This window comes from Ranitomeya variabilis, chromosome 5, assembly GCF_051348905.1.
Source record: "Ranitomeya variabilis isolate aRanVar5 chromosome 5, aRanVar5.hap1, whole genome shotgun sequence".
NCBI lineage: Eukaryota > Metazoa > Chordata > Amphibia > Anura > Dendrobatidae > Ranitomeya > Ranitomeya variabilis.
In genome coordinates, this window is record NC_135236.1 from 256359283 (window position 1) to 256373220 (window position 13938).

The 13938-nt window shown below is 40.4% G+C and overlaps 1 protein-coding gene across 1 annotated transcript in view; it reads left to right on the top strand.

Annotated features, from left to right (window-relative positions):
• Window positions 1–629: 629 nt before the first annotated feature.
• LOC143775683 (immunoglobulin superfamily containing leucine-rich repeat protein 2-like) overlaps window positions 630–13938 on the top strand; it is a 118639-nt gene continuing 105330 nt past the window's right edge. Inside the window, exon 1 of the mRNA XM_077264106.1 lies at window positions 630–816. The gene's annotated coding sequence lies outside the window, so the exon portion shown is untranslated. The remainder of the gene's footprint in view (window positions 817–13938) is intronic.

Sequence of the window (13938 nt, forward strand, 5' to 3'; positions counted from 1 at the left end):
TAGATAGATAGATAGATAGATAGATAGATAGATAGATAGATAGATAGATAGATAGACACTAACTGATCTGTATAGACACATACACTGTTCTGGCTGGAAGGATAGCAAGCACATGACGATGGCAGGCAGCAGGCGTGGAGCTAGTGGAGCTGCCTATGTATATTCATACCCACACCCTTATTACACTGCTGCCTATTTTCCTCTCTCTGGAGTATTCTAAGCTGTCGAGAAATTAAAATTTGGTAACAAAATCAATTATTTATATGGCTTCCTGGAAAGAATGATGAATAAGGTGAATAGAAATGTGTGGAGTTAACCCATTAGACACTGGACTTCTCCAGACATGTGAAATATCTAAATATCGGTGTGTGTCTAGCAGGAATGGCCAATCTGATAGCTGGAAGCTATTTACAATCCATTACCCCAACAGGCATGTAGCCCTGGAAGAAGGGTAGAGAGGTGCAGAGCCCAGCTGCAGGGGGAGGGCCAGGCACATGGATGGGGTGGAGGGACACTCTTGTGTCATTAATGTTTCATTTTATTTGCTGAGGGGGGTTCCTGCAGCTTTAGCCCACTCACAATCTACAGTAGTTGGGGTGGGGTGTGGGAGTGGACTAACCATAGCGCACAGATTACTGATGGGAAGCTGAGAAATCCCACCAAACCCTAGTCCTTTCCTTCATGCCCTGACACCTGCTGCCAATGTAACCCCATACCCAGCCTAATAGTGTTGGTTCCCCTGTTTTGGCAAGTTTTAAACTTTGGATACCTGTGATAGTGGAGCCCTGACACGCACCCTGGAGGCACACACAGGAGGTAAGCCTTTGCTTTCTAGGAACAGAGCATTGGGGATGGGTGTAGTGGGCGACTGCAGAATGTGGCTGGGGGTCTGTGCAGAAAGGAGCAGCATACCACACATATAGGAGGCTGTGGGGGGATCACACTGCAGGATCCGATCCGTATCTCGCCTCTGAGGAGATTTCACTTCCAACAAAAGCAACACGTTGAGGCTGCAGCAATGTATTCCTTCAAGTGGCTGCGACTTAATCAGCGAGAATTTATTGCAGCACCGCGGACAGCGCCTGATGAATGCACTGAGCCTCTCCCGCTTTATGCGTCCCATAGGAGAGGACCCGACCGAGCGGCATGGCCGGCTGCATCCACTGGCACACTGCTCACATGGGCCACAGTAATCACCTATTGTCTGGGGGTCCATGGATCCCCTTCTTCTATACATCAACTTCTATATATCAATGTATGCATGGTCTGTGTGAATATGTATGTATCCAGACAACACATAGTGATTTGTATCTGGATCCATGAATCTTTGTGTGCATGTCTATATGTATATATATAATATATAATATATGTATATATAAAATGTACGTGTGTTTTATGTACACACTCAGGTACCTATATCATGAATGTCTATCAATATATGCAGGCTGTATATTTGTTTATACATACATATGAAGATATATATGTGTACAGTGTGAATATATTGCCAGATAGTTACAGAGTATAGATGCACACATATGTACACACAATTTGTACATACACACCCTGTATGTATGCATGCATGAAATATGTGCACACGAAGATAGATTACACCCACACACACACTGCACATACAACACACACACACTGCACATACAACACACACACTGCACATACAATACACACACTGCACATACAACACACACACACTGCACATACAACACACACACACTGCACATACAACACACACACTGCACATACAACACACACACACACTGCACATACAACACACACACTGCACATACAACACACACTGCACATACAACACACACACACTGCACATACAACACACACACTGCACATACAACACACACTGCACATACAACACACACACTGCACATACAACACACACTGCACATACAACACACACTGCACATACAACACACACTGCACATACAACACACACACACACTGCACATACAACACACACACACACACACATACACACACACACTGCACATACAACACACACACTGCACATACAACACACACTGCACATACAACACACACTGCACATACAACACACACTGCACATACAACACACACACACACTGCACATACAACACACACACACACACACATACACACACACACACACACATATGTCTGTGTGATATAATTTTAGACTCATACATACATATACATGGACTGTAGCTTATTTATCACCCTGTGTGTTAATATATGCGTGCACATGCCTTTCTCTTCGGCTATCAATCTATGACACTATTCATCTAACCTTTTCTACAAATATCTCCTGGATTATCCCTCTGTAGTTTCTTTGCCCCTTCCTCCATCCTTCTCCATCTCCCCCCTGTTCCTGTGTTCTCCCTGCGTATGTTTAATGCATGTATAATTCCCTTGCATGTCTGCATTAGTTTCTTTCTGCCCTCCCAGCAGGAGACCACTGGGCTTTTCAGAGCAGGACAGGCTGGATGTGTCCCCCCCAACCTGCTCTCTTTGTGGCTGCAGCATTTAAGGTTAATTTCGCAAATGACTGGGACAGGACACAGGGAGCATGAATGGTGCTGGGCAGAGCTGGGGAGGAGAGTTACAAAGAAAAACAAGGATTAGAGAACAGCACATTTTCTTGCTAGCCTCAGGCAGGGTGTCAACTTTTAAAGGGTTTTCTTTTTTTTTTTTGTCGGAGATGTGGGCACCAGTGTGCTTTCTCTGGGGAAGGAGGGAAAGTCATTATTGAGGTGACATTTACTATGAGCAGGTTACAGGAAAAGAGGAATGTGGAAATTAAATCAACAGGAGGAGAGAGAGGGGAGGAAATATGGGCTCCAAACTAATGGATTGTGAATTAAAAGAGGGCAAAGGCATACTGATTGAGATGAATAGAAGGGAATAATGACAACGACTAGGAAATCCACAGAAAAAAATTGTTACAAGGGTGCGGGGTCAGCAAAAATAGATTTACTTAGAAAAAATACAGAAATTGTGAATCTATAAAAAGTGAATGAACAAAATAATAAAAAAATAGGATAATAATGTATTTTGGGGATAGGAGGAGTTTTTGTAAGACAGAAGAAAATAAATTGGAATCTTCTTTATTCTAGAACGTGTGCCAAGGTCACAGAGGACAATGCCGGGGCACACACTCAGCACTCGGAAAACATATGGACAAATGGTGCAACTCTCATACTGTGTGCAGAAATACAAAGGGGACTAATGTATGCTATGTAGATGAAGGAGCCAGCACCATGCACAGGAACAGAGCAAATGCAAAGAAATCTCAAGAATTAAAATAATAGGTGCAGTTATAGGCTATAGACATAAATAAGGACCAGATGAACAAATGCAGTGCATAATTGTATAAACCAAATAGAAAAATAGGTGTGGTTAATAAATATATAATATATACACACCAGATTTATACCACAGAGGATAGATAGACAGATAGATAAATGCGTCATTTTTGTTGAACTGCTCTAATAAGATGGAAAAAATTTACAGTATTTTTAAGAATATGCTTTAATCAACAACTTACATTATAAAGAACACCCTGTTACTTTTCACCTGAATATGAATACCTTCCAGTCCCTATGTATACATGAATATAAGGGAGTATATGAAAAACAATATATATATATATATATATATATATATATATATATATATATATATATATATTCCACAGACAGTACGCCTTGCACTCTTTTTTATAGATTTTCTCATATTATATTGGCACTTTACCCTATGCCCATTATCTATCTATCTATACCCACACACTCACACACACATACACACACATATATATATATATATATATATATATATATATATATATATATACTGTATATATATATACTATACATATACAAAAGTGTATATATATATGTGTACATATATATGCGCTCCCTTCACGATTGCTTTTTACATTCTTGCAGCAATAGTCACAACATTAACTAGCTCGTGAAAACCTGTGTAATTTATATGCACAAACACAATAGTAAAACATACATACATTGCTTTTGAGATACAGATTAATTTGGATCTTCGATAGAATACTGCTAATCAATGTATACATGTCACGGCTCCAAATGACACTGTTTTGCTATTGATTTAATTTTCCCTCATTTACATTCGATTTTGATTAATTTTGAAAAGCTTTTTCCGTCCAGACTGAATAATTATATATTGCAACAGTATAACGCAAGAGATATTTATTCATATAATAGCAATGAATAAATAAAAAAAAAAATATATATATACACTATTTCCTGTAAACGAATTATTACGGCATGAAAACACACAAGAAGAAAGAAATTATTTATTCCACCCCAAATAGGCTGAATTAAACAGCGGGCAAAAAAATGACGACATGTCTATACTCCAAGAAACAATTAGCGGGTCAGATGGATTATAGAAACCTCTAATATACATGATAGATAGATAGATAGATAGATAGATAGATAGATAGATAGATAGATAGATAGATAGATGATAGACAGATCTATAAATAGATAGATAGATAGATAGATAGATGATAGATAGATAATAGATAGATAGATGATAAATAGATAGATAGATAATAGATAGATGGATAGATAGATGATAGACAGATCTATAAATAGATAGATAGTAGATAGATAGATCCATGGATAGATAGATAGATAGATAGATAGATAGATAGATAGTAGATAGATAGATACATAGATAGATAGTAGATAGATAGATCCATGGATAGATGGATAGATAGATAATAGATAGATAGAATGATAGATGATAGATCTATGGATAGATTGATGATAGACAGCAGATAGACCGACAGGTAATACCAATGTGTCCAGTTATCTGCCTTTATAAGTTGTTATATTCTTTCATCGTATATCACGACATGCCATACTTACCTCCTCTGATACCAGGCCATTATTATGACCACCTGCACACCTTTGTATTTCCACCCTGTATTGTTGTATGCACTATAGATCTTCTCACATGTGATTCCTGTAGATTGCTTATATTAGTTGAAGTGGATTTATGATCAATCAGTGACATTTATTGTCTGTTTCTCAACTTCATACATATGGTGGACTATTACTGCAGAGCATCGGGCTATGATGTGGAGGTGACATACAGAGATGGGGGAGATGCTCTGCAGGCGGCTCTGCATGTCCCTCCATTAGCTGCACAGTGATTACACGGCTGATAAGCTGCAGTCATCCTGGACAAGATAATAGAGACACTTCTCTCGGTGACTATGTGCCCTGCTCTCTCTAGCATGGAGGGATTAGCAGTGGAAGTAGAAGGGGAGGAGGGAGGCTGCCATTGTGGCCATGATTCAATGCTCGCATTCCACAGGCACCTGTTGTCCTGGGTTGTCTTCTCCAAGGCTGGAGAATGCCACCACAGGGCAGACCTATTGCTTGTTCAATGTCAGTGACTGTGATGATGTAACCACTGACCAGCAGCGAGTTCCGATGCCACAATGGTGGACTAAGAGGCTGCTGCAGGCTTCAAGGTCACTATTGTTTTCATCGCTACAAATGTTTTTTCTTTAAATTTAACAATTTCCAAGTGTTCACTACTGGGTTTAATGCTCTTTACATTGACATAAAAAGGGTGTGTGTATTTACAAGTAACAATTAGAAATCAGTGGGAGAATTTATGCAGTATAGTTATTAAGCTCAGTGACACTATACATACAGTGTCATGTAAAAGTTTTGACACCCCGGTTGAATTTACTGTTATTGTGAACAATTAAGCAAGTTGAAGATGAAATGATCTCTAAAAGGTCTGAATATAAAGATGACACATTTCCCTTGTATTTTGGGCAAAATAATAATAATAACAGTATAATATATATATACAGTATATATATATATATATATATATATATATATATATATATATATATATATATATATATATAAATTATAGTCATGTTTTTGCATTTAAAATATTACAGAAAGGAAATTGGGCCAATGCAAAAGTTCCGGGCACCTTTGGAGATTTGTGTGCTCAGATAACTTTGACCAAGGTTTCAGACCTTAATTAGCCTGTTAGGGTTAAGGCTTGTTCACTATCATCAGTGGAAAGGCTTGGAGAAACAAATTTCACAGCTTTATAAAAACCCAGCCTACTAACCATATGCCAAAAAACAGCAACCATGGGTTCTTCTAAGCAGCTGCCTAACACTCTGAAAATGAAAATGGTGGAGGCCCACAAAGGAGAGGAAGGCTATTAGAAGATAGCAAAGTGTTGCCCTTTCCTCAGTTTCAAATGTAATTAAGAAATGGCAGTTAGCAGGAACTGTGGAGGTCAAGATAAGGTCTGGAAGACCAAGCAAAATGTAAGTGAGAGCTGCTCATAGGATTGCTAGAAACACAAATCAAAACTCAGCTTGACTGTGTAAGGCTGCCAGAGTGGTAGTCGTGGCAGCGGGCTGTAGTGTTCCCACACCCTGGTGCCCTACAGATGAAATACAATGTTCCTTTTGCAGCATGTGCAGCATATGCAGCTACACACTCACGGTTATTGTCAGAGGCTTCTCAGCTGCTGTCATGTTGGCTCTGCAAATCACTTCAGAGATAGGATCTTTTTCCAACAGTTGAACTTTACTAAACAGCAGCATATTCATCACACAGGCAGCACAAGTTACACACAGAGACATCTTCTTATCTTTCCCCGCCTTCCGGGCAGACTCAGTTCTTCCTGTCAACTCTGTCTATATCCTTGCAGCCTCTGTCTCACTCTTGGTCAATCTATGACCCACTATTGGACAATCCCTGTCCCTCTTCTGGACAATCTCTGTCCCACTCGTGCTCCAGGCCCAACAGCTTCCTACCAGTCCCAGGTCTGATTTCAATTGGGAAAGGTGCCAGGTTCGCCGTCTCAGCTCCTCCTGCCCCGGTCTTAGTCCCCTACAGAAAATATATGAGCTGGCGATGAAGAATCCGCTGTACCTTCAGAGGTCTTATTGATATAAAACTTCCATTTTATTGAGAAATAGTAAAAAAATGTAAAAAAGCACAGTTAAATGCAGTGAGATCAAACCAATGGACATATGGAACATGTTTCGGCCTATAAGGCCTTAGTCATAGGCTGAAACATGTTGTTCCAGTTGTCCATTGGTTTGATCTGACTGCATGCAACTGTGCTTTTTTACGTTTTTAAAATTATTTCTCAATAAAATGGAAGTTTTCTATATATATAATTGTCTAAGGGGTACTTCCGTCTTTCTGTCCTCAACTTCTGTAACGGAAATCCCGCGTCGCTGATTGGTCTCGCCAGCTGCCTGTCATGGCTGCCACGACCAATCATCGATGGGCACAGTCCGATTAGACCCTCCCTACTCCCCTGCAGTCACTGCCCGGCGCCCGCATACTCCGCTCCAGTCACCGCTCACACAGGGTTAATGCCAGCGGTAACGGACCGCATTATGCCACAGGTAATGCACTCCGTTATTGCTGCTGTTAACCCTGTGTGTCCCCAACTTTTTACTATTGTTGCTGCCTATGCAGCATCAATAGTAAAAAGATGTAATGTTAAAAATAATAAAAAACAAAAAACTGCTATTCTCACCTTCCGTCGAGGCGCATGGCTGCCGCCAGCTTCCGTTCCCAGAGATGCATTGCGAAATTACCCAGAAGACTTAGCAGTCTCGCGAGACCGCTAAGTCATCTGGGTAATTTCGCAATGCATCCTGGGAACGGAAGATGGCGGCAGCTGCGTGAACATCGCCAGAGCTTCGCTGGATCCCAGCGGGTGAGTATATAACTATTTTTTATTTTATTTTATTTTTTTAACAGGGATATGGTGCCCACACTGCTGTATACTACGTGGCCAGTGTTAGATACTATGTGGGCTGTGTTTTGTACTGCGTGGGCTGTGCTATATATTACGTGGGCAGTGTTATATACTGCGTGGGCTGTGTTATATACTACGTGGCCTGTGTTATATACTACGTGGCCAGTGTTATATACTACGTGGCTGCTATATACTGTATGGGCTTTGTTATATAGTACGTGGGCTTTGTTATATAATGTTTGGGCTATGTTATATACTGCGTGGCCACTGTTATATATTGCGTGGCCTGTATTAACGCATTGGGTATTCTACAATATATATGTATGTATGTATATAGCAGCCACATAGTATATAGCACTGGCCACGTACTGTTTGTCTGCTATATACTACATGGCTCCTATATACTACGTGTCCTGTGCTATATACTATGTGGCTGCTATATACATACATACATATTAAAGAATACCCGATACGTTAGAATCAGGCCACCATCTAGTATATCAATAAGACCTCTAAAGGTGCAGCGCATTCTTTATCGCCGGGTCATATATTTTTTGTGTGGAATTCGTTGCTGCGGCTGCCGAACCACGACCCTGGCTGATGGACAGATCCCTGGAGTGAGACAAGGACGATGAGCTGACTAAATATTACTTTTGTCTTAGACCCTGGATACTCTTTGGGTTGGCTTCTATTCTTGCTGGTGACTGCCTGCATGACTCCCAGCCTGGGGCCCCTTACTGCCTAGCAGCTTTATCCCCACAACCTGTGAACCAGGTTCAACAATGAACAAGCTTGTCATCTATGGCATCCGCTATCAGTAATCCTGTTTGATAGGCCTCCTGATGAACCGGTATACGGGGAAACGCGTTGAGGCGCAGCACATTGCGATAAGTATCATGCAATAGTGTTGGGTAGACACAGAGTATTGCGTTAAAGCACCATGCAAAGCTGTGGATACTATTGACATATCTTGTAGTCAAATTATGTGTATTTTTATGTGTGTACCTATTGCTCGGATATAATCTGATTGATTAGTGTGCAGGTACTAAACATTGTTTAATGTGGTTGACTGTCAATTAGATATATTACTTATCACATTATATAAAACATATGGTTGACAACATTTTTTGAAATATTTAATCTACAGTATGGGTGCTAGTCTAAAAAAGGTGTTCATTGCCTAAATATAATATTGATGTGGCATATCCGGTGGCATACCCATTACACAATAGCATCTGCTAACAATTAGATGGCTATATTATTCCCTGTATGGAAATTATATATTTTGCCCACTAAATTGCCTTCCAACCCCCCTCCCCCAATTTTTGCTAAGTTTGTTATATTTGGTTTTTTTATTGATTTGACCATTTTTTTTCTTTCTTCATCTCTGTTCTTATGTTATTGTTTTCCCACCTGCATTACAGGGTGAGCTAGGGCAGAGAGGGTGAGCCTACGTTGAGTGGGGGCGCCAAAAAATCGTTGACAGGGTGCCAACCTCCACAGTTAGGTAGGGGTCAGGAAGGACTAGTGTAGGGTATGTGCTAGACCTTGGTCTTTTTTATCTAGGCAGTGTATTCTGCCTTAAACACTGGGTGGTGTATTTTAAACATTTTTTTGAAATAAAATATATTTTTAAAGGGATACATGTTCACTAAATTTTTGATAAAACTATTCCGATTATGTAAAAATCTTCTCAAAATACGATTCATCTTTTCAGTTAGCCATTAACCCCTTTCTGACATTAGACGCACTATCCCGTCGAGGTGGGGTGGGCCCGTATGACCACCGATGGGATAGTACGTCATATGCGATCAGCCGCGCTCTCGGGGGGGAGCGCGGCCGATCGCGGCCGGGTGTCAGCTTACTATCGCAGCTGACATCCGGCACTATGTGCCAGGAGCGGTCACGGACCGCCCCCGGCACATTAACCCCCGGCACACTGCGATCAAACATGATCGCAGTGTTCCGCCAGTATAGGGAAGCATCACACAGGGAGGGGGCTCCCTGCGTGCTTCCCTGAGACCCCCGGAGCAACGCGATGTGATCGCGTTGCTCCGAGGGTCTCTTACCTCCTACTCCCTGCAGCAGGCCCGGATCCAAAATGGCCACGGCATACGAGTCCTGCAGGGAGGTGGCTTCACAGCACCTGCTCAGAGCAGGTGCCAGGAAGCCTGTATCTGTGCACATCAGATCGCCGATCTGACACAGTGCACAGCAAAGTGTCAGATCAGCGATCTTACACTATAACATGATGCCCCCCCTGGGGCAATGTTATAGTGTAAAAAAAAAATATTCACATGTGTAAAAAAAAAACCAAAAAAAAATTCCCCCCCAAAATTCCAAAAATATATATATATTGTTCCTATAAATACATTTCTTTATCTAAATAAAAAAAAACAATAAAAGTACACATATTTAGTATCGCCGCGTCCATAACGACCCGACCTATAAAACTGTCCCACTAGTTAACCCCTTCAGTGAACACCGCAAAAAAAAAAACAAGGCAAAAAACAATGCTTTATTGTCATACCGCCAAACAAAAAGTGGAATAACACGCGATCAAAAAGACGGATATAAATAACCATGGTACCGCTGAAAACGTCATCTTGTCCCGCAAAAAACAAGCCACAAGACAGCATCATCAAAGAAAAAATAAAAAAGTTATAGTCCTCAGAATAAAGCGATGCAAAAATAATTATTTTTTCTATAAAATAGTTTTTATCGTATAAAAGCGCCAAAACATAAAAAATTGATATAAATGAGGTATCGGTGTAATCGTACTGACCCGAAGAATAAAACTGCTTTATCCATTTTACCAAACGCGGAACGGTATAAACGCCTTCCCCCAAAAAATTAATGAATAGCTGGTTTTTGGTCATTCTGCCTCACAAAAATCGGAATAAAAAGCGATCAAAAAAAGTCACGTGCCCGAAAATGTTACCAATAAAAACGTCAACTCGTCCCACAAAAAACAAGACCTCACATGACTCTGTGGACCAAAATATGGAAAAATTATAGCTCTCAAAATGTGGTAACGCAAAAAATGTTTTTTGCAATAAAAAGCGTCTTTTAGTGTGTGACGGCTGCCAATCATAAAAATCCGCTAAAAAAATGCTATAAAAGTAAATCAAACCCCCTTCATCACCGCCTTAGTTAGCAAAAAATTAAAAAATTAAAATAATGTAATTATTTCTATTTTCCCATTAGGGTTAGGGTTAGGGCTAGGGTTAGGGTTAGGGCTAGGGTTAGGGTTAGGGTTAGGGCTAGGGATAGGGCTAGGGTTAGGGCTAGGGCTAGGGTTAGGGTTAGGGCTAGGGTTAGGGCTAGGGTTAGGGTTGGGGCTAGGGTTAAGGCTACAGTTAGGGTTGGGGCTAAAGTTAGGGTTAGGGTTTGGATTATGTTTATGGTTGGGAATAGGGTTGGGATAAGGGTTAGGGGCGTGTCAGGGTTAGGGGTGTGGTCAGGGTTACCGTTGGGATTAGGGTTAGGGATGTGCTTGGATTAGGGTTTCAGATATAATTGGGGGGTTTCCACTGTTTAGGCAGATCAGGGGCTCTCCAAACGCGATATGGCGTTCCATCTCAATTCCAGTCAATTTTGTGTTGAAAAGTAAAATGGCGCTCCTTCGCTTCCGAGGTCTGCCATGCGCCCAAACAGTGGTTTACCCCCACATATGGGGTATCAGCGTACTCAGGACAAATTGTACAACAACTTTTGGGGTCCATTTTCTCCTGTTACCTTTGGTAAAATAAAACAAATTGGAGCTGAAGTAAATTTTTTGTGAAAAAAGTTAAATGTTAATTTTTAATTAAACATTCCAAAAATTCCTGTGAAACACCTGAAGGGTTAATAAACTTCTTGAATGTGGTTTTGAGCACCTTGAGGGGTGCAGTTTTTAGAATGGTGTCACACTTGGTTATTTTCTATCATATAGACCCCTCAAAATGACTTCAAATGAGATGTGGTCCCTAAAAAAAAATGGTGTTGTAAAAATGAGAAATTGCTGGTCAACTTTTAACCCTTATAACTCCCTAACAAAAAAAAATGTTGGTTCCAAAATTGTGCTGATGTAAAGTAGACATGTGGGAAATGTTACTTATTAAGTATTTTGTGTGACATATCTCAGCGTTGAGATGAGACTAAACTTATTAAATCTATGCCAAGACTAAGGCTTTGGAAAGAGTCTTTTAGGTTGTAATTATACAGACTCTTCGGGACAATTTTAGAGGTTAGAGAATGCTACATGCCATTCTATATGTTCTAAGGGAGGCGTCTTTGATTTTTGCACAATGACTTATTGAAATATAAAAAAACGGATTATAACCCCTTAGTGACAGAGCCAATTTGGTACTTAATGACCAGGCCAATTTTTACAATTCTGACCAGTGTCACTTTATGAGGTTATAACTCTGGAACGCTTTATCGGATCCCGCTGATTCTGAGATTGTTTTTTCGTGACATGTTGTACTTCAAGTTAGTGGTAACATTTCTTTGATATTACTTGCGATTATTTATGAAAAAAACGGGAATATGGCGAAAATTTTAAAAATTTTGCAATTTTCAAACTTTGGATTTTTATGCCCTTAAATCAGAGAGATATGTCACGAAAAATAGTTAATAAATAACATTTCCCACATGTCCACTTTACATCAGCACAATTTTGGAAACTAAATTTTTTTTTGTTAGGGAGTTATAAGGGTTAAAAGTTGACCAGCAATTTCTCATTTTTACAACACCATGTTTTTTTTAGGGACCACATCACCTTTGAAGTCATTTTGAGGGGTCTATATGATAGAAAATAACCAAGTGTGACACCATTCTAAAAACTGCACTCCTCAAGCTGCTCAAAACCACATTCAAGAAGTTTATTAACCCTTTACGTACTTCACAGGAACTGGAACAATGTGGAAGAAAAAAATGAACATTTAACTTTTTTTTGCAAACATTTTACTTCAGAACCATTTTTTTTAATTTTCACAAGAGTAAAAACAGATATTTAACCACAAATTTTGTTGTGCAATTTCTCCTGAGTACGCCGATACCCCATATGTGGAGGTAAACCACTGTTTGGGTGCACCGCAGAGCTTGGAAGTGAAGGAGCGCCGTTTGACTGTTTCAATGCAGAATTGGCTGGAATTGAGATCTGACGCCATGTCGCGTTTGGAGAGCCCCTAATGTGCCTAAACAGTGGAAACCCCCCACAAGTGACACCATTTTGGAAACTATACCCCTTAAGGAACTTATCTAGATGTGTGGTGAGCACTTTGAACCCCCAAGTGCTTCACAGAAGTTTATAACGTAGAGCCGTGAAAATAAAAAATCGCATTTGTTTTCACAAAAATGATTTTTTCGCCCACAAATTTTTATTTTCACAAGGGTAACAGGAGAAATTAGACCACAAAAGTTGTTGTGCAATTTCTCCTGAGTACGTCGATACCCCATATGTGGGGGTAAACCACTGTTTGGGCGCACCGCAGAGCTTGGAAGTGAAGGAACGCCGTTTGACTGTTTCAATGCAGAATTGGCTGGAATTGAGATCTGACGCCATGTCGCGTTTGGAGAGCCCCTAATGTGCCTAAACAGTGGAAACCCCCCACAAGTGACACCATTTTGGAAACTAGACCCCTTAAGGAACTTATCTAGATGTGTGGTGAGCACTTTGAACCCCCAAGTGCTTCACAGAAGTTTATAACGTAGAGCCGTGAAAATAAAAAATCGCATTTGTTTTCACAAAAATGATTTTTTCGCCCACAAATTTTTATTTTCACAAGGGTAACAGGAGAAATTAGACCACAAAAGTTGTTGTGCAATTTCTCCTGAGTACGTCGATACCCCATATGTGGGGGTAAACCACTGTTTGGGCGCACCGCAGAGCTTGGAAGTGAAGGAGCACAGTTTGACTTTTTCAATGCAGAATTGGCTGGAATTGAGATCGGATGCCATGTCGCGTTTGGAGAGCCCCTGATGTGCCTAAACAGTGTAAACCCCCACAAGTGATACCATTTTGGAAACTAGACCCCTTAAGGAACTTATCTAGATGTGTGGTGAGCACTTTGAACCCCCAAGTGCTTCACAGAAGTTTATAACGTAGAGCTGTGAAAATAAAAAATCGCATTTTTTCTACAA